At 43.9% G+C, this 19,863-nt stretch overlaps 1 protein-coding gene across 1 annotated transcript in view; it reads left to right on the top strand.

The window, feature by feature from the left end:
* Window positions 1-302: 302 nt before the first annotated feature.
* Minar1 (membrane integral NOTCH2 associated receptor 1) overlaps window positions 303-19,863 on the top strand; it is a 36,731-nt gene continuing 17,170 nt past the window's right edge. Inside the window, exon 1 of the mRNA XM_057766291.1 lies at window positions 303-943. The gene's annotated coding sequence lies outside the window, so the exon portion shown is untranslated. The remainder of the gene's footprint in view (window positions 944-19,863) is intronic.

Raw genomic sequence — 19,863 nt, 5'->3', positions numbered from 1 at the left:
GCCGCCAGGCTCTCCAATCTGGATACCAATAAAGCAGGCACCGGCCAAGAGGGAAAAATCAATGAGCGAAGCGGCCGGCCACTTTGGCCTGGCCTCGCGGAGCACTGCAGAGTCTGAGGCCCCGGAAGGGCGAGCAGAGTGCCCAGGGAGAAAAGGAGAGCGGCGGACACCGTTAGCTTCTGCTTCGCCACTGGGGGCCGCAGTCACCTTCAGCATCAGGAACTAGGGAGAAACGAACCCCGAGGGTGGATCTGGCCGCTAGGCTCCCTCAAGCTCCAGTTTCTGCTTGCTTTTGCCCCGGCGCAGCAGGCACGACCCTGGGAAGAACAGGGGCCTTCTCAGGGTTCTGAGGGTGCGGGCACCCACTCTCTAGGCGACTGCAGCCTCTGGCGGGGCACGCCCTCGGTGGTATTGCCGCGCCCCTCCCGGGTCCGCCCCTCCCGCCCCAAGGAGCGCGCACCCGCTGCTGGAGAGTCCGGCCCGCCTCACCTTCCCAGGCGGGAGAAGATGGAGAAGACAAACTGGGTCTCCGGCCATCTGATTCCTGGCCCGAACTGCCCACGGTATCCATGCCTGTGACGTGGTGGCACAGACCGAGCCTCAGAAACCGAGGTTGGGGCAGATCGGGACGCTGAGGCCGCATCCCCCAACCACTGAGAGTCCCAGCATCATGCATGAGGGTTCTGCCTGCCGGCTGCCCAGGGAAGTCCGGGCGCGACCTTAGCCTGGGCTTCAGATCCCAACCCCGCGCTCTAAGGGCTGAAGTCGCCCTATGCCAGGGGTGTCGCCCCAAGTGCAGAGCTTGGGCTGCTCTGGAACCTAGGGCTCTTTTGGTTAGGGAACCTTCGAGAAGCACGCGTTGGAAACTGTGTGGACCACCACCTTAGGGAGCCAAAGAAGACGTGCGGAGGACCAGGAGCCCAGGGCCCGAGCAGCTTCAGAGGTAACTTCGGAGAGCGGGAGCCCGAGACCGGTGGGGACCTGAGCGCACGTGTGTGCAAGTGTGTGTATGTGTGTGTGTGTACAAGGTGTAATCACTGTGTGCCAGCTGCTAGATTCACAGGAGCACTGTGCAAAGTCCTGAGCTGCTGGCGCTTTTCCCAGGCTCCACTGGGTTCCCGACTGCGAGCCACCTGGGAGCGGGGGTGGGGAGGGGTGGGCTTTTCGCTGATCTAGGTACTCTAGTGGGAAAGGGATGTGCGTGTGCGCGCGCGTGTGGTGTGTATGTGTACGCGTGAGTGTGTGGTATGCAAGTGTGTGCGTGCATGTGGTAGGCGCTAGGCTTGGCCTTATCTGGTGGAGGGAAAAGAAGGAAGAGACACAAGGCCAGAGGCTATGTAGTTTTGGGCAAGTTTTCCTGGTTGAGAATTTGTTTCCTGATTGAGAATTCGTTTCAGACAATGGTGCTTTGGGGGTTAAGTAGGTGAGCTGTCTGTGAAAAACCCCGACACATGAGAGGTGCAGAGTAAGGAAGAAAACTGAACAAATCCTAGAAAAAACGACCCGTGTATCCCTTTCTTAAATTGAGATTTCCAGTCACATTGATAGGGAAAAGGGGTTTCTTTCCTCCCGGAGATGGCCAGCTTCACCTGCCAGAAAGCACCAACGCCAGGCCTGGCTGGCAGCAGGGCTTCAGTTCATTCACACACTAGCTCACCGCTCTGCAGCCTTTCCCACCTGCTCTGTCGCCATCCCTGCCAAGTCCAGTACTCTCTGGGGCCACCGAACCAGCAAAGTAATCATTGGTCCTCTCTGCAGGAGTGCAGGGGGGAGGTATTTGAGTAGCTTGCTCAAACAGCGTTCAAGACAGCATTGTTTGTGTGAAGTAGTGGCTCTATTCAAAGGTTGTACACACGGCGGCTGGGGGGGAGGGTGTTGTGGTCAGATAGTCTTTTCAGTGGGAATTAAGTAAATGTTTGCCAAGATCCAAAGAAGGAGAGATGTCATCTGTGCTATTAACGACACAGGTCTGTTTTGTAGAACTTGCATTTTCTTTTGTGCATGGGGTGATTTAGTTGGGAGCTGGTGGGACCACGGCAGCAGCTGCCCTTGTGACTACTATTGGGGGTTTGACTATTTGGCTCTACTATGATGTTATGCTGCATGACCCAAAGAATTTCCAGGAGTAGTTGAGAGGCAGTGCACTTGACTGGTCTGCCTCACCATCTCCCTGCAAACAAGCTTCCATTACCACTTCTCCTGATGAAGTCTTCCTGCAGGTAGAAGCTAGCCACTTGCTCTGGGTATAGGAGCCTTCTGAGATGAGTTCCAAGCTCATTGACAACCTGGGGAGGGGGCCCTTTCAGAGACTGCTCAAAACGGAGTAGTGGGAGAGAGTTGGGTGACTCATGTCCAACCCCCTTGAATAAGCTTTCTTTTTGTGTGTCAGAGGATAAGGTGGAATGGGAAAAGCCGGCATGTCTGCGAATCAGCCAGTTTAGAGATTTTCTTAGGTACTGGAGCCTGCAGGGAAGGAAGCCTTAAATGTCTGGTTCAGGAAAGCCTGGTTCTTATTGTATGGGTTAGTGATTTGTATAGATCTGCAACTATGTAAAAATAAATGTCAGTTGCCAGGGAAAGAGCAGCTCAAACAGTTCATTTGCATTTCTGACGAATTTGGTGTGTGAAAGTGTTGCATAGCACTTAATAGTTGGAAGAGAGACAAAGGTTTCATTGTCAGTGCTGTAGTCCTTTGGAATTTTGGATATATAATGTCATTATTTTCTTGGCCAATACTAGAGGTAAAAATTAATATGTCTTTCCAACATCTAAAATGGCTAATGTTCCCTTTAAATGTTTGTGCCTTTGGCACGTTGTCAGTTCTGTCTTTGTCCATAGCACACAGAGTGAGTATGGGATTCTCTTCTTTGCTGTTTTCTCAAACAAGCTCTTTGGAAACCTTGGACAACAGGATGCAGAAAGCAGGGCTGTGACCATGGCCTGTGTCTGAGGGTGGGGGATGTGGGATGGGAAGGCCAGGAGCAGGAAGGGGAAGGCCCTGCTTGCTGCACCAGTGGCAATGCATGCCTTCTCAGTCTAGCTGGGAAAAGGTTCCAGATTCCTCCGTGAATATGGTGCTAATGCTCCCTGATTAGCTTTTCCCGCTGACATTCAAATGTTTGTTTTTGGAGCTTACCCTGCAGGCTCAGTGTAAATTAAAAGGAAAAGAAAAAAAGAGGGATAGTGAATGTAAGGCAAGCAGAGACAGCTGTATGCTTTTAATTCATTGTGTGATCTTGGTTAATGCTTAACTTTTTGCATGCTTTTGGGCATTTATATACATGCATATATATAATATGCATATATAGATAGAGTATCAAACCAGATTCTTGAACCATGTCTTTTTTTTTTATCTTTCTTAGAATAGAACCCTTTATGTTAAGCTTACAAAAAATTTAAGTGGATGAAACTGATTAAAAATCGGGGAGGGCCACGGAAGCCTATTCCTTCTCAGTGTGGTGTCTGGCTCCCTCTGGAGCACTGAAGGGCTCCTTGGAACTGGAAGGCTTCTCTCAGGAATGTGGCAGACCATCTCCTTTGAGCTTTCCAAATGGAATGTTGTGGTCTTTAGTTCAGTACTGTCAGTGTGCCATGTACCTTTCGCCTGCCCTGAGTCCTTCTTAACCCAACGACAAGCACATACCTCAATGTGGTATTTATTTTCCACCCCTGGCTCCTGTGAAATCCTTTCTCATTAAGTATTATGGGAGTGGGATGAATTCATAGGATGAATGGGCCATGCAATATGGCTATGGCAGACTGATATAATTTTTTTATTCTTTATTCAAGTTAGAGAATGACCTTCAGAACAGACTGTGGGTTGCGTATGTGTGTGTGTGTGTGTGTGTGTGTGTGTGTGATTTGACACCATCATTCCAGCATGATATTTATTTATTTATTTATTTATTTATTTATTTATTTATTTATTTGTTTATTTTTGTTTTTCGAGACAGGGTTTCTCCGTAGCTTTTGGTTCCTGTCCTGGAACTAGCTCTTGTAGACCAGGCTGGCCTCGAACTCACAGAGATCCGCCTGCCTCTGCCTCCCGAGTGCTGGGATTAAAGGCGTGCACCACCACCGCCCGGCTTCCAGCATGATTTATTGAACATGACCCCTGTGTGGTTTTTCTGGTGCCCTGAGTATTATTCCATGGCCTCTATTAATGAGAGCTTCATGGCAGACTTTTCTATTGTCTTGGCAAGACTTACCAGTGAGTGATGCACTGCGCTCTGACTCGAGAGTCTTCCTCAGTGATGCCCATTCTCTGTGCCCTTGCTCTCTGTAATTTACTCATGTTTGGTAATTTCAACCAACTGTGGTATGATGGTCACAGTGCAGCATCTGGGATAACTCTGAGACTTCCAAAAAATAACCATTTCAAGAAATATGCTAACCATGCAGCTTTCTGGGTATCAGAGGAACCCTACAACAAGTAGCAGAGAAAAGAAATCAACATAAAAGGTCAACAAGTTTAGAGGGACTAGAGAACTTCAGAATGTCATGGAAGCTTCTGTGACCAGTAGCATGTGAGGCCACCATCAGAAATGAGGGAAAGGTTTTTGGAGGATTCGTCAGAGCTGTAGAAACTGAACTCTTTTGACTATGTGTTGGGGGGAGTGTGGATAGGTAGGGGGGGTAGAGGAGTACCCAGTGCATGTGTGAGCAGTGTGGGTCCAGAGTATGGGTAGGTAATGATAGGGGATGGTAGACAGTGGGTCTGAGGGCATGGGTAGATGGTGTGTGGGTTGTTGGTAGGCAGTGAGTGTGGAGTGAAGGTGGAGGGTTGGGAGAAGTGTAGGGTATAGAATATGGGGAGCTTAGATGTGTAGGATGTGGGTAGGCAGTATTTGTTGTGTTTGGGTAGGTAGTATGGGGAGAAGCAGTAGTATGCATGAATTGTGGGATGTATGTAGGTAGTGTGGGTGTGGAGTGTGGGTGGATGGTATGTGTTCGTATGTAAGTGGTATGTGTTGGGTATGGGTAGGTGATGTGTATGAGGTGTGGGTAGATGGCGGTGTTTGGTTTGGGGCTGGTACTATGTGTTGGATATGGGCAGTTGGTATATATGGGCTTTGGGTAGTAGTATATGTGCAGTGTGGGTTATGGCTGGTGACCAAGTCTTCAACACAAGGTTTTGTGGTGAAACCTACCTGAATTATATCAGGAGGTAAACACCTCACTTGGTGCTTTTCCACTTCAGAAAGAAAATATTTTTAGGCTCCTTATGTTTATTAATAATAAAATGATCAAACGAATTGCTGCTCTTTTCTGCTTCATTTGTTATGATAACATATGTTCTCCCTTTGCCTTCCTTCCTTTGTTAATTGGCCATTTTTGTTTTGGGTTATTTATTCCTTATTAATTTTTAAGAGCTCTCAATAAGATACAAGAAGCTTCTGCTCCCTGCCTTTTCCAAATTTTATAATGTCTAGAGACATGGTGACCAAGCACTTTTCATTTATCTAAATGAATCTGCCCTTTTCTCACTGATTTGAACATTTGGGATCTTGTAGAATATTCTTCCAGAATCCCACATTACCTAACCCTTGACTCAGACTTTTGTATTTTTGTTTCAGCTTTGATGTGCAGGCCACGAGTAAAGGTGAACTCATTTGTTTAACCAATAGTTTACTGACTATCCCACTAATACTTAGCCAATTTATTTCTGTTGAATAAACCACGGTCTTGGAATTGCCTTGAAATGCTGCCTCTGTCATATGTTGTATCCTGACCTATGCCTCCATCTGCTTCTTGTCATCCTGTTCCACTGATTTATTGAAGTTTTAATATTTAGCCACCCAAACTGTTTTTTACTTTGACCAGAATTCTTCTGTATTTATAGTTTACTTTTATTTATTTGTCTGTGTGAATGGATGCCGCACACTCCAGGAGGCCAGAAGAGGATGTGAGAGCATCTGGACCTGGGATTATAGACAGACATGAGTCCTCAACGTGGGTGCTGGGAAAGGAATCGGGTCCTCCTCTTAGCCAGTGAGCTTCCTGTCCAGCTCTACTGACCAGGATTCTGTTAATTAATCAATTAATTAGTTAGTTATTTTTAAAATGATCTTTTCTCATTTTCCATACCTATCCCAGTTCTCTCCCCGTCCCTTCCTCCTGCTTCCCCTACCTTCCTCTCACTCACCTCCCATTCATTCCTCAGAGAAGGTAAGGCTTCCCATGGGGAGTCAGCAATGTCTGACACATCACTTTGATGTAGAACCAAGGCCCTCCCCCTTTATATCTAGGCTGAACAAAGTATCCCTCCAAAATGAATGGGCTCCAAAAAGCCAGTTCAAGTACTAGGGATAAATCCTGGTCCCACTGCCAGTGTCCCCATAGACTGCCCAAGCCACACAACTGTCACCCACATTCAGAGGGCCTAGTTTGCTGACCAGGATTCTTAATTAGTTACCTTGAGCAAATCATTCTTTCCTATTTCCTCTAACGTGAAGAGTTGTCCTCATAAAATAAAGCTAGGAAACAAAACTGGCAAATCACAAATGGTAGCAAACAAATAAACAATACGTGTGATCGGTTTTCTTAGTGGCTCTTGCCTTGGTCAAACCGTCTGTGTAAATTAGCACCACGTTTAACATGTCTCAGCCAGAAGGGAGTACGTGGGAACTTATCCTTCTAGCAGTATATCTTATTTATCTATCTATCTATCTATCTATCTATCTATCTATCTATCTATCTATCTATCTATCTATTCATTTATTTATTTATTGGCAGGGGTATTATGTAAAGCAGGCTGTTCTGTAACTCACTTAAGCCCACATTGGCCTTGAACTCCTAACCACATCGCTTTAGTGTCCCAAGTGCACCACCATGCCTGACTTTACATTTTTTTTAATTTGTGCATATTTTCTAAAAATTAAGACGAGTACAGAAGGCAATCATAACAGATACCCATGTGCTGCTGAGATTTCAAAGGTGGTAATGGCTGTCATCTTTGCTTCAGTGCCTGGCTTTTGTTTGTTTAAGGAAAGGGCTGTTAATGTTTATTTCCTTTTGTTATAGTCACCTGCTATTCCTCCCCTTAGTGAGGGAAGATGCCCATCCCAGATTAGCTGAATATGTGTCATGTGACCCTGGGATTTACCATCACCTACTAAGGAGCCTGGTGAATGCTACATACTTCCCAGGGCCACATGGGTAGGACTTGGGAGCAATGTGAACAAATGGGCTGTGGGATACAGGATCTGTGATATCAAAAGGTTCTCACAGGAGGACATGATTGGCCTGCTCGAATAATTACACGGGCTGCAAGGAGCCCATCCCTGCTACTGGGAGATAGGTAGGAACTGTACATGTCCCCTAATAAGAAAGGTTGTATAAAGGACCTTACTATTGGAGCAGAGTAGGAACTTGTGGTTTAGCTTTCTGAGGCTCTCCTGATCTCACCAGATGTCAAGGCAGTCCATAGCAGAGCCTGAATTTTAAGACTTTCACTACTCTTTCTGTCCACCCTGAGCCTGTTGTTTTCATTTCCACGTGTGTTTTTACATAGTCTTTTAATATGCCACTCCTGCAAGATATTTGGGCTCTGTTTTTGTTACATTGATGGTGTGGTAGAGCCATGTGGAAGCTTATTTTTCAAAGTGTTCCTTATTTTTTCAGGTTTGTTCTCAAATTTATTAAAAATATATGGGTTTATATTTTGAGTAATCCCAAGCCAACCCCTCCACTGCACTAGTCTCTGTTAAAAGAGTAGTTGGTACCGGTTTTATTTACTTGTGAACCCATGTTAGTGCTTAAGTTAAATAGATTACCTTAAAAGAAATACCCTTGTTCTTTAGAGCCCTACTACAAAATGATTTATTTTAAATCAAGAGCTTCATTCTTAGGTTCAGAGTCTGTTTATAACATCCTTCTTGTATTTTACTAAGAGTCTAATTTTCTTTCTTTCAGATCTCTCTCTCTCTCTCTCTCTCTCTCTCTCTCTCTCTCTGTGTGTGTGTGTGTGTGTGTGTGTGTATGTGTGAATGATATAGAAGTCTCAAGATGAGATCATGAGTTTGGCATGTTTCCTATAATTTTGTGAATTTTACTGCATTAATTTATATGGTGAGTTGTTTCATAATTTTTTGTAGCTTTCTGAATCTCAAATTCTTTTTCCAATTTAAAGTCTTCCCTTCTATGTTAATATAATAAAAATAGTTGTAGTGCCTACTTAATATTTGCCAAGTACTGCTACAAAAATAACTCAGTCGTTTGAGGTAGGTGCTATGTCACTCACATTGTTTAAAGCTCAGGAGACATGTACAGGGAGACTTGTCAGAGTCACATAGCTAGAGGACAGAATAGCTTAGATGAAAACTTGGGCAGCTTTTTCTAGAGTCTGTGATATTTACCTGCAGTGAATATGAACCACATTTTGATATTTTTGGACTGATTAATCTGATTTTCTTTATATTTTTACTATCTATGTATTTGTGGCTTTATCTCTTTGGCTGCTTTATTTCACTTTTCACAAATACAGCTTCAGTCATTGTCTTTTAACAAGTTCATACTCTTTACATTTATCACAATATGTGTTTAGAAATAATTCTAGCTAGGCAATGGTCGAGAAGGTGCCTGGACTGGCATTGTCCTGTATTCAGATTGACGATTATCTTAAATATCACCATAGAACCTTTGTCCAGCAACAGATGGAAACAGAGGCAGAGTCCCACATCAGAGCACTGGATTGAGCTTCCAGGTCCAGTTGAAGAGTAGAAGGAATGAGGATATGAGCAAAGAGGTCAAGACCATGAGGGGTTCATCCACTAAAGCAGTTTACCTGAGCTAATGGGAGCTCACCAACTCCAGCGGGACTGGGAAGGAACAAGCATAGGTCCAAACTAGTCCCTCTGAATGTGCTTGACAGTTGTATGGCCGGGGCAGACTGAGAGGCCACTGGCAGTGGCACTGGGATTTGTCTCTGCTACATATACTGGCTTTTTGGGATCCTATTCTCTTTGGATGTATATTTTGCTTAGCCTAGATGTAGTGGGGAGGGTCTTGGACCTTCCACCGAGTAAGGTGCCTTGCCCTCTCTTAGGATTGGAGGGGGGCTGGGTAAGAGGGTGTGCAGAGGGAATGGGAGGAGGGGACAGAGTGGGAATTTGAATTGGTATTCTTTTTTTAAAATCTAATAAAAAATAAATTAAAAGAAAGAAAGAAAAAAGAAATAATTCTGTCTTTGGTGACAACCCTAGTTATCATCATAGAACCTTTATCCAGTAACTGATGGAAGCAGATGCAGAGATCCACAGCCAAATACTGGGCTAAGCTCCGGAAGTCCAGTCAAAGAGAGGCGGGAGAGATTATATGAGCAAGTGGGTTCAAGCTCTTGACAGGGAAACCCACAGAGACAGCTGATCTGAGTTTGTGGAAGCTCATGAACTCTAGACCAACAGCTAGGGCCCCTGCATGGAACTGACCTAGACCTTCTGCATGTGGGCCACAGTTGTGTAGCTTGCTCTTTCTGTGGGGCCCCTAGCAGTGAGACCAGGACCTGTTCCTGGCACATGAGATGGCTTTTTGGAACACATTCCCTATGGTGGGATGCCTTGCTCAGTCTTGATGCAAGGAAGAGAGCTTGGTCCTGCTTCAACTTGATATGTCAGGCTTTGTTTATTCCCTGTGGGAGGCCTTACCCTTTCTGAGGAGTGGATGGTGGTGGGGGCAAGTGGGGTGGAGTAGTGTTAAGAAAGGAAGTGGGGGGAAGGGAAGAGGAGAGTAGAGAGGGGGAACTGTGGTTGGTATGTAAAATAAATTTAAAAATTAAAAAATAGAAATATTCATATAGAACAGAAAAAAATAATTTTGTCATCTGGATCAGAAGCCCTATATTAAATAGTTTATTTCTGCTTTATAAATGACTACCTGTAATGTTTTCTAATAGATTTTAGCTTATCATCCAGACTACCTTGGCTTATCTTTCCTTCTCCGAATAACATAAAGAAAGTCATAAGAAATTTAAACTCTCATCCAGCCCTTTTCTATTTTGCCTGTAAAGTTTGCCATCCATTATTTTGTACATTTGTACAGTATTATAATATGTTTGTTTTATTTATCTGAATTCAGTTTCTTTCTGAGGAATGTGAATGATCAATTATGAGATTTTTAAAATTCTTCATTCCTAAATAATAATTTCTTCTAATAGAATTATAAACATTTTATTTTTTTATTTAGCATCTTCAGCATTTTATTTCAGCTTGTTGCTCTTTATTTTTATTCTTAAAAACTAAGAACTTTAGAATTCAATTTCTTAACTTAAGGTTTTCTTTTTGTGTCTGGCATACTTGAGTTTCAATATGATGTGTTTGGGTATCTAAGCATAAACACCTTTTGATGTCTCCTTCCCTCCTTGAAAGCTTTTGTTGTGAATTCTGAAACGTATCTAGACATTATAATTTTTCTGCTATTGTCTTACTTTTTCCCTGGATTTTCTATTAGACGTTATCTGAAACTTCTCCTTCTCTGAGTAGGTCTTAAGCCCCAATTTCACGCCTCTTATTTTTGTTCTATTGTCCTGCCTCTGGTATACGCTCCTAGATCATTCAGGTCACTACTTTTCACCTCACTTAAGTGGCATTTTACTGAATTTGTTCATTGTTTTGTAAGGAGTGATTGTGTTTCTACATGTAGTATTGAGATAGTACAATGTTCTCAGTGTTGTAGTTAGACACCTATTCTATATTTGTATGTATAAATACATTGGTGATGTATTTATATTTATACCTTTTAAAACTGTGCTTCCCCTTTGTGAAATTCTTGGACTTAAAATATTGCTAGCTGTTTTATGTCTTTTGACTCATTGTTGACCCCCCCCCCTTTTCTTTTTGCTTTTTGAGACAGGGTTTTTTTTGTAACTTTGAAGCCTGTCCTGGAACTAGTTCTTGTAGACCAGGTCTTGAACTTACAGAGATCTGCCTACCCCTGCCTTCAAAGTGCTGGAATTAAAGATGTGTGTCACCACCGCCTGGCCTAACCATTTTTTTCTTTTGTGTTTAATTTGTAAAATTATGACTCTTATTTCTTCTCTAAGACAGTGATCCCGCACAAAAACCCATAACTGTCTAAGGCAGTTTTATACGTGTTCCCACTGCTATTAGGAAGACTGTCAACATAAAATAGGATTTGATTTCTTAGATTAAGAATTTTTGTACACTGGAGCATCAACTTTAGATGTAAAAGTCTTTAAAATGTTTACATTGTTATATATACACTCATATATAAAACATATATGTAAGGTATATATCACATATATACATCTCTATATATACATATATATCTTAGAAACATAAAGCAAAGTCTACATCTTAAAGACTTTTGGGTCTGAATACAGAACCTAGGCAGAGGGTGACAAATGTCTTTATTTCCTGTTTTGGCTAACAGATACCTTCACCCCTTTTCCTTCTGTAATTTGGGTTAGACAGAAAACAGTTCAATGCATACTCCAAGTTCCTACTCTCTGCCCTCCACTTCTCCCAGTAAGACTTCCTTGCCCTCCAGGACAGCCTAAGTACTTCCCTGCCTCGTGTGATTTCCAGCTTTATCTCTGGTTTTCTGAGCATTTGTCTTGCCCTCTTGCAAGTTGAGCATTGCATGTTAAAAACAAAAGAGCATGCTTTTCAGAATCTCTAGGATATCAGATACCATGTTAAGAACTCACCTTTTCTTCAGATCTGGGGATAGCTTTATCACTTTGAATTTTTTTTTTTTTTTATATATTTTTTTTATTCTTTTTTAATTAAAATTTCCAACTGCTCCCCGTTTCCCATTTCCCTCCCCTCCTCCCACACATTGCCCCCTCCCCCCTCTCCCCTCCCCTATCCCCACTCCTCTTCTCCTCCCCCCAGTCCATTCCCCCTCCCTCTCGCTACTGAAGAGCAGTCCAAATTCCCTGCCCTACAGGAAGACCAAGGTCCTCCCACTTCCATCCAGGCCCAGGAAGGTGAGCATCAAAACAGGCTAAGCTCCCACAAAGCCAGTTCATGTATTAGGATCGAAACCTAGTGCCATTGTCCTTGGCTTCTCATCAGCCTTCATTGTCCGCCATGTTCAGAGAGTCCAGTTTCAACCCATGCTTATTCAGTCCCAGACCAGCTGGCCTTGGAGAGCTCCCAATAGATCAGTTCCACTGTCACTGTGGGTGGGTGCACGCCTCGTGGTCCTGATTTCCTTGCTCATGTTCTCCCTCCTTCTGCTCTTCATTTGGACCTTAAGAGCTCAGACGGTTGATCCAAATTGGGTCTCTGTCTCTCTCTCGATCCATCGCCAGATGAAAGTTCCTGTGCCATTCTCCTTGGCCTCTCGTCAGCTCTCATTGTCCGCCACATTCCGAGAGTCCGGTTTTATCCCATGTTTTTTTCAGTAGCAGTCCAGCTGACCTTGGTGAGCTCCCAATAGATCGGCCCCACTGTCTCAGTGGTTGGGTGCACCCCTCATGGTCCTGACTTCCTTGTTCATGTTCTCTCTCCTTCTGCTCCTCATTATAACCTTGGGAGCTCAGTCCGGTGCTCCAGTGTGGGTCTCTGGCTCTATCTCCATCCATCGCTAGATGAAGGTTCTATGGCGATATGCAAGATATTCATCAGTAAGATTATAGGATAGGTTCATTTCAGGTTCCCTATCCTCAGGTGCCCCAATGAACTAACTGGGGACATTGCCCTGGGCATCTGGTAGCCATTCCAAGTTCAAGTCTCTTGTCACCCCTTAGGTGGCTCCCTTACCTAAGGTATGAGTTTCCCTGCTCCCCTATCCAACCTTTCTTTATCCCCATTCACCCCGATTCCCCCAGTTCCCCTCATCCTCTCCTTCACACTTTTCTCTCCCCATCCCCCCTCATCCCCATCCCACCCCACCCCCAAGATTCCAATTTTTTGCCCATCAGTCATGACTATTTCCCATAGCTGGGAGGATATCTATATGTTTTCCCTTGGGTTTACCCTCTTGTTTAGCTTCTTTAGGATCACAAATTATAGACTCAGTGGCCCCTATCCATGGCTAGAAACCAATTATGAGTGAGTACATCCCATGTTCTTCTTTTTGGGTCTGGGTTACCTCACTAAGGATCGTATTTTCTATTTCCATCCATTTGCATGCAAAATTCGAGAAGTCATTGTTTTTTACCGCAGAGTAGTACTCTAATGTGTATATATTCCACACTTTCTTCATCCATTCTTCCATTGAAGGGCATCTAGGTTGCTTCCAGGTTCTGGCTATTACAAATAATGCTGCTATGAACATAGTTGGACAAATGCTTTTGTCATATGATAGGGCATCTCTTGGGTATATTCCCAAGAGTGGTATTGCTGGGTCCAGGGGTAGGTTGATCCCAATTTTTCTGAGAAACCGCCACACTGATTTCCAAAGTGGTTGCACAAGTTTGCAGTCCCACCAGCAATGGATGAGGGTACCCCTTTCTCCACAACCTCTCCAGCAAAACTAAGGACTGGAAGCCTGGGGCAGGCTTCTCAGGGACACACTAGACCAATGGCATCACAGTTCCTTTCCCATTTTCTTAATACCCTCTTCATCAGATCTGTATGGAAAAACCCAGCCTCTCTTTCCTTTGATTTGAAGTTTAAGTCAAGGGAAATATGAAGAATGAAGAAGCTCCAAATCACAAATTTTAGATCTCTAGACTGAGACCTTTCTTTTATAGTCCTGAGCCCACATTTTCATTAAATTACTAGAACAAAGATCAACCTGGAAAAAAGAAAGAAACAAGCAAACTAGATGCCAGGATTTCCAGCAACACTGCTGCTGAAGTCTCCCGAGGTGTGCTTTTTATGCCTGTGAGTGAAGTGAGAACATTGTGGCTAGTTCATTTTGTATTTTGAAAAGTATATGGGAGTGCCTTAATAGAAATACTTTACAGCTGACTTTTGCTAATCCAGTTTAAGGCTTATGCTAGCCACTCGTATCAGATTTCTGAGTTGCTAGTGACAGAGGAGTGATTAAGCCTTTAGGAGTGAGTCAGAATGATATATCCAGAGATCTCACACAGCACTCCCAAGACTGTTAGAACAATCTCTCTTCTGCTCTATTTTGATTAAGATCCAATGTCAGCAGTGTGAACACTTATGTCTTGGGTGGAGAAGGGCAGACATTCTCTTTAGCTTTGTAGACTGCACACTAGCCTTTATCACTGCTAGACTGTGGCTTGAGAAGTAACAAGACGCCACAGTGTAATGGAGGTGGGCTGGGAGAAAAGTCAGGCATCTGGTTCCTGCCCTTTCCAAAGTCACAGACTGTTCTATAGTGAGAATAGCCATGGATCAAGATTCAGAAGAGTCTGGAATTCTCCCCTTGTCCAGACACATCAGAGCTCTGAAAGGTAGAAAAGAATATACATCTGAGTATGTAGATTCCAATCTGGGCATCCCGTATGTGGAGTGGTCAGCTTCACCCCACTGCTGCCCCCACAGCAACTACCTCCTTTGCTGCAGTCAGTATTCTGCCTGTATTAGGGAACTGTTTTACTGTCACAGAGTACCTAAAATTGGGTAACTTAGAGAGAATGTTAATTTATCATTTATGGCCGTGGAAACTAGGTGGTCCATAGAAAGGCAGCAGCTTCTAATGTCTAGTGAACTCTTTCTTGCCACATCCTCAGCCTAGCAAAAAGTGGAAGAGCAAGCATATGCCAGGCTGTATGAAATGTCTCTCTAAGGGACCCTATTCCCACGTATTAGGCACTGTATGGCCTAATCATTTCTTAAAAGTCCAACTCTTGATTGTACCTAAATTTTGGAAGCATCTTTCCAAAGCACAGAGTACCCTAACTAATTCCCACCTGTTTGTCTGTTCCTTTCTTCTCTCCTCATCCTAACCAAACCCATAGACTCCACTCTGTTGTCCTGCACCTTTTGGCTATCTGACCTCCGCATGGAGCACTTTTTGTCCCTTCCCCCTGAACTCAAAACACTCATCTCTTTAGTCTTTTAGTGTAGTGAAAGGAGCGGTGGGCTGCATTCCCAGTGCCCAGCTGCCTGGCTAGTTTTCACCCGAAATAATTACACAGAAACTGTATTCATTTAAACACTGCCTGGCCCATTAGTTCTAGCCTCTTATTGGCTAACTCTCACATCTTGATTAACCCATTTCTAATAATCTGTGTAGCACCACGAGGTGGTGGCTTACCGGGAAAGATCCTAACCTACATCTGTCTCGGGTCGGAGAATCATGATGTCTGCCTGACTCTGCTTTCTTCCTCCCAGAATTCTATTTTGTCTACTCCACTCACCTGAGGGCTGGCCTATCAAAAGGCCAGTTTCTTTATTAACCAATGAAAGTAACACATAAACAGATGATCCTCCTACACCATTTTAGGCCACTGGAGATAGTACCTCCTCTACAAAATTGTCTTCCCTTCACCCTTTTGGCTGTATTCTATCTTGCCACTGACTGAGGCACCTTGATTAATCTCCCCTGACCCTTGGCATTCACCACTGGCATGTTGTATGGAAAAATAGGATAGGTGTCAAGAGTATTGGCTACCAGGACCAGATTTCCCACTACTCCCAAATGTAGCTTTGAATGGTTTAACTCACCGTCTGGGCTCCAATTTCCATATCTATAAAATGAGGTAGTTTGTTGGTGATCACTGTAGTCCCAACCAGCACCCATCCCAAAGACCGTTTTCCTTATGGAGACCATGGGCACCAGAAAGAGATGGTGTTAGCTTTTCCACCTGATCCTTGCCTAGTGTTGTACACAGGCTGGGCACTACAGAAATAGAGTTTTGTGGTTTTGTGTGTAATATACATTTATATGGAGACCCAGGAGTGACAAAAATTGTCGACTGCTCTCTACCTTACTTTTTGAAATAGGGACTCTCAGTGAACTTGAAGCTCACATCTTTGGTGAAACAGACTGGCCAGCCCCAGGAATCTACCTGTCTCTGCCTCCTCAGCAGTGGGATGATGGACACATAGCTCTGTGCCTGTCACTGAAAAACTGTGGGTTCTGGAGATTGAACTTGGCTCTGCATGTTTATGCTGCAAGTCCTTTATCAATTGTGCCATTCTCCAGCCCCAGAAAAAGGGACTATAGGGCTGAATGATTGCAGATGAGAGACCAGTGCATGGGGTGGGTACGGAGTAGCAATGGTTGGGGAGAAGTCTGGTTTGGTAGTCACATGACTTGAGAATTGAGAAGACATTTCCATTGACTCTGAGTGGAAACTTCACCTTTGGTTTTCAGAACTTCCCTACGGAATGAGTTTATGATCTTCCTTTCTATTTAATAAGAGTTGAATAATGAGTCCCACAGCCAGCTTGTTATTTTCTCTCTGAGGAGAAGTGTAATCTAGGCAGAGGCAGTAACTCATGGGACTAATGAAGGTCCCTGGAAGTGTGTGATTGAGGATGGAGTTTTCTACAGTGGGAAATTAGAAGACTTTAAAGAACTTGGAAATGAAAAAAAAAATAGGGAGGCCCAAATTGTGCTTCAGGCAAGCTATCTTGCTCTTTATTTAGAATGGAGTCAATTTTCAAACTTGATGCCACATGGTAGCTACATCAGTCTACTCAGGAGAGTCCTCTTCCCTCTACTTCATTGCACATGGACATATTTGCTCCCTTTAATACAAGGTTGAGTCTGGCACAGTGGCAAAAGGCTTTGGGCTACTTGTTCATTATTGGACATCAGGCAACTTGGGCATTTTCTCTGGTTAGCATGGAACTTGTCAGTCAGTTCCTTTGTTTCCTTCTCTGTAACTGAGGATGCTCTTCCTACTCTGTAGAGTTGTTTGTGTGGTATGTAGCCTGTTGGAGGCTTCATAGTGCACACTGGCTCCTGTTATTACCCAAAGAGCCTGGGAGTTCATGGTCAGCACATTCCCACTTTACTCCTGCTGCTCTCTGGGTATCTGGGAGTTACGTAGCCAATCTTACAGCTTCTCTAATGTTGAACCACCCCTAAGTCTGTGCACCTGTTTCCATCCCTAGGTTCTAGTGCCAGTTGTGTGTTGTGTATGTATGTGTTCATGTGGGTACATGCACATGGGTTCTACTTTGCTTTCTGTTGCTGTGATAAAATATCACAACCAAAAGCAACTCAGTGAGGAAAACATTTATTTCCTCTTACAGCATAGTCCAGCATGAGAGGGAGTCAGGGAAGTAGTTTGAGGAGGGAACCTGGAGGTGGGAACTGAAGCAGAGGTCACGGAGGAATGTTGTTTACTGTCTTGCTCTCTATGGCTCACTCAACTTGCTTTTCCTACAACGCAGAGCCACCTGCCTAGGGTTGACACTATCTACAGTGGCCTGAACCCTCTCACATTAATCATTAACTAAGAAATGCCCCAGAGACTTGGCTAAAGCCCAGTCTGATGGAGGCATTTTCTCAACGAATGTTTGCTCTTCCCAAATGACTCTAGTTTGTGTCAAGGTGACATAAAACTGACCAGAAAATATGTAGATACACATTGTTGGCATCGGGTGATCTCTATTATCTCTCCACCTTATTTTTTTTGAGACAGGGTCTCTCCCTGAACCTTGAGCTCATTGACTGGGCTAGGCTGGCTGGCCAATGAGCTCCGGGGATCTGTTCATCTCCTACTTCCTAACTCCAGTGCTTGGGATGCAGTTGTATATTGCAGTACCTGGCTTTTTTTTGTGTGTGGATGTTAAAGATCCAAACTCAGATGGTTATGTTTTCTCAGCAAACAGTTTACTTCTGAGATATCTCCCTAGTCCACTCTGGTTAGTTCTAATGATAATAATGATAATGATAATAATATAATTAAATGATGCAGCTTTACCCATAGCATTTATCCTTCCAGCAGGAGACAATGAGTCTTAGTTTTGTAAATAGATTTTTGCAAGTAGATATTTCAGGGATATATTTCCGCCAAGTAAAGCAACAGTGAGGACTGAGAAAGCCTCTCTGGGTAGTCATATCTTGGGGCTTTCCTGGGAGGTACATGGTGGACATGGAGTAAACTCAGCTCAGCAGTCCTGGATTTAGGTCTTATCGCTCTCAGTAGCCTTTAAGTTCCCTGGTCCTATTTCCTCATCTGTCAGAGAGCAATTGTGAAAGCAAAAGAGGTTTTTTAAGGTGGTTACGGGGATTAAAGTAAAAGAATTGCTATGAATGAGATTTGTGCCACCAAATCCATAAAATACGATATGCATTTGCTGCACGCTATTCTCTAAATTACATTCATTTGTCCTATGCTCTGATAGCTACACCCATTTATTTACTTCAAGACCAAGCGTGACAGGTTGTCCTCGCCTCTAGCAAGCTAGAACATCCTGACACAAAATGTTTTCATCTGAGGGAAGCAAGGGCTGGGGCAGGGCAGAGGCACTGTGTGGGCGAAGTCTGTCTCCTGGTGGCTTGTTCCTTCCTAGCAGGAACAGAACCTGCTAAACTTTATTTCCCTTTACTATGAGAAGTAAGGGCTAGCCACAAGTCTCCAGACATTTATGGCAGGGACCATACTAAGATTTAGAAAAGCCTATTAAAACCAGCTGCCCTCAGGATGGAAAAAAAGCCCGCAGCCTTCCACTATTGAAGTGTTGTCCGAGGAAATTAATTGGTTTTGTGGAGAATGAGCTAGACCTTCCAGGACTGTGCCAATTTAAAAATCAATGGCAATTAAAATATGTCTAGTGTTCAGGGGACAGAGTTAGACTGGACTGGAGCTCACTCTGTAGACCAGGATGGCCTGGAACTAGCAGCAATCCTCTTGCTTCTGCCTGGTGGGTGTTGCGATCACGCAGAAAGGGCTTCAGTGGGCCCCTTCTAAGCAGCGTGTGCTCAGGAGAAGACACAGTGGGTGTCACTGATGTATTTTAAATTTCAGAAGCGGTGCCTACGCTAATCCATGCGAAGTTTTCTTATAGAAATCCTATTTGATTTTTAATTTTTTTAATTTCAGTTTAGTTCGTGCTGGAATTCTCTTCAATTTTGCCTCCCTCCCCAGTTGAATTTAGTGCACTGATGGCAGGCATCCACGGGGTGGCTGCATGTGGTGAGGAGGGTCTCCATCTTCCAGTGGACCTTTGGGTGGGAAGGCTGGAACTTTCTCTCCCCCTCTCGGGAAACCACTGATGTGGTCTATGGCTGGTGTGGGCAGTCCGGTTTGCTCAGGATCCACTCGAGGTCTCTACAGGGCAGCTATCAGGGTGGGGAGAAAAAAAGGGGACAATCCACACTAATGCCACCATTACAAACACAGCAGAAACAACAGATAATACGCAAAGAATATGCTCAACAAAATGCCAGCAAAGAATGCCTTGTCCTGCAGACTGTCTAGGATGGTCTCCCTGGCCTCCCTAGCAACTGACATCAGATGCTGAGGCTCAGGGGTGGCTTTTCCCTCAGGGGAAGTTTGCAGGCCATTTTTGCTTGACATTTGGGGCTAGAGACAAGCTCCAGTGTGTGGCTGGCTGAAAGATGCTCTCCTCACACAGCCTGCAGAGGGACTGCAGCGGCTCCTGTGCAGGGAGTCCTCTGCAGGCTTGGCTGGCCAAAACCAGATTTATTGTTATTATTATTTGATGATTGCATAGTATTTTCTCATTGTAGGAACTTTAGAAAAGATGAAAAATTATTAAGAAAAATAAAAGTTGTCTATAAAATAAAAACAGTATTAGGGACTTTATGGGAGAAGAAAGGGGAAGCATTCTAGATTTTTATATAGGCATTGGTTATATAGTTATATGGTTTATATAGACATTGGTTACTACATAGGCATACATATTTGCCAAAACAGACAAGGTACTGTTAATGTTTGTGTCCGTCATTGTATGTAAAGTTTATAGAAAAATCAAAATCAAAATAACCATAGGACTTGCAAAAGTGATGTGCATTATAAATTAATTAGGGGTAAGTGCATGGATTCCTGCAAGTTAA

The sequence above is a fragment of the Chionomys nivalis genome, chromosome 4 (genome assembly GCF_950005125.1).
Source record: "Chionomys nivalis chromosome 4, mChiNiv1.1, whole genome shotgun sequence".
NCBI classification, from domain to species: domain Eukaryota; kingdom Metazoa; phylum Chordata; class Mammalia; order Rodentia; family Cricetidae; genus Chionomys; species Chionomys nivalis.
This window is presented reverse-complemented; position numbering and strand designations above follow the sequence as displayed.